Here is a 1,860-nt window from a genome sequence, read left to right as displayed (position 1 = left end):
GCAGGTAGGCATAATGAATAAGAACATGAATCATGAATCAAACTTGAAACTTGAAATTTATAAACCCAGAATATTCATGTTAGGTTACATCGAAGCCCTAGTTATGAATTTAGCTACTCATAATGGAAAAGAAACTTAAACCGAAATGAGAAAACATAATGAATGCAATAAGAGTAGAAAAACCATTTTATGAAGTTCTTGTGGTGTCCAATGCTTCTTCAAGAGCTTCCCCACATCTAGAAGGATGTATGAAGGTTAAAGAGGTGATTTGGGATGAGTTTGAGTGAGTGGTGATGGCTGAGAAAGAGGAAATTCCTAAGGAAATGGAAGAGAGGCTTGTTGGGATAGTTTTGGTGATTTGGGGCTGTTTAGAGCTTTCGATTGATTGCATTTTTGAATGTGTTTGGGGAATGATGGGATTATTTGAGGATGATTTATGAAGGATGGATGAATTGTGGGAGTATGAATCCCAGGATGTGGTTCATTTTGGTGTGGAATGGAAGTGGTATTTATTGGAGAAGGAAATGAGAAATATGAATTGAGTATGGCTTTCACCTACAACACTCACTTCACCAACCTTACCTAACATACCAATGCAATTGAAAATCAGTTTCTTTTCTTATTTGGCTACTGCACTTCACCAACAAATCCTACCAGAATCCATAGCTCATTCATAGCTCATCATGACCAAGCAACAATCAAGTCATTCTTAGGTCAGCATGACTAGTAACTTCATAGGCTCACGAATTGGGATTCCCTTAAGCAACTGAGGACTTTGAGTTGTCCATCTTGAAGTTTAGAATGTCATCTTTCCAACTACATGTTATTTGGGTCAATCCAAGGTCGGAGGAAGGAGTTAAGGCAAAAACAAATTTCTAGCTCAGTTTGCACAATTTTGCACAATTTTGCACATTTTCCTACCCAAAGCTACCATTGCTACCTAAATCTTAATTAATTGAATGACAAAAACAAAAGAAATTAAAAGCACAAGTTTAACTCAAAAACATAACCAAATCATAAGTTAGAAGGGTCCAAAATGATATATAATTATGCACTGATCAATAAGTGTATGGTCGTCAGACTACCAAAGTAGGCTATACTCTCTTAATTGCAAGCGGAAGAAGGAACCTTGCCTCCGTTAGAGCACCCTCTCTCCCCCTTCCTCCCAAAATCCCCCTATAATCATACTCGTAAAAACTACAAGTTACAATCCTTGAAAAGAACATCAGTGATACAATCAGGTGGTTCCTCAAACTAGAAAACCAAGGTACTCAAATGTAAAGCATAATCATGATTGACTTCCCAAGTGTAGAGACGATCTGAAGAGATCACTCTCAAAACAAATATTATTAAACCCCTTTGTACTGCAAAAACAAATCTTGCCCTGGCTGCTAGTGCCTCCACTTGTAAATATGAGTAAACGTTTTCAAGTAGGACCACAGGGCCTGCCACAAAAGCCCCATGAGAGTCACGCACCACTATTCATGCCCCCCTCCCTTTTCGTCTACTAGCCATGCTCCATCGACATTCAGCTTAAATAGATCTGTAGCCAGTGGGCAACACTTTTTGATTTGGTGTGGGTGGTGATCTTGTCTTGGTTTAAAAGTAACTCACAAAAATTCCACCAAGCGCGATCTTGCATGCTTAGTTGTCACACTTGGGTGGGTGATTTTACATTTCCAGCAGAGAGTTTCATATGGACCAGCCACGCATCTTGACCTTCGCCAATTTTGATAGTTAAGGGCCTCTACAGTGGACAGAACCCAGTCACGTGGAAACTGTGAGTGGTCGACTACAGAAGGCATCGGACTTTGCATGAGGCTTCTGGCACAAGTGGCGTAGGGACAGTCACATAGAATG

This window comes from Prunus persica, chromosome G3 (assembly GCF_000346465.2).
Source record: "Prunus persica cultivar Lovell chromosome G3, Prunus_persica_NCBIv2, whole genome shotgun sequence".
NCBI classification, from domain to species: Eukaryota; Viridiplantae; Streptophyta; class Magnoliopsida; order Rosales; family Rosaceae; genus Prunus; species Prunus persica.
The sequence above is the reverse complement of the archived record's forward strand: the minus strand, read 5'-3'. Positions refer to the sequence as shown.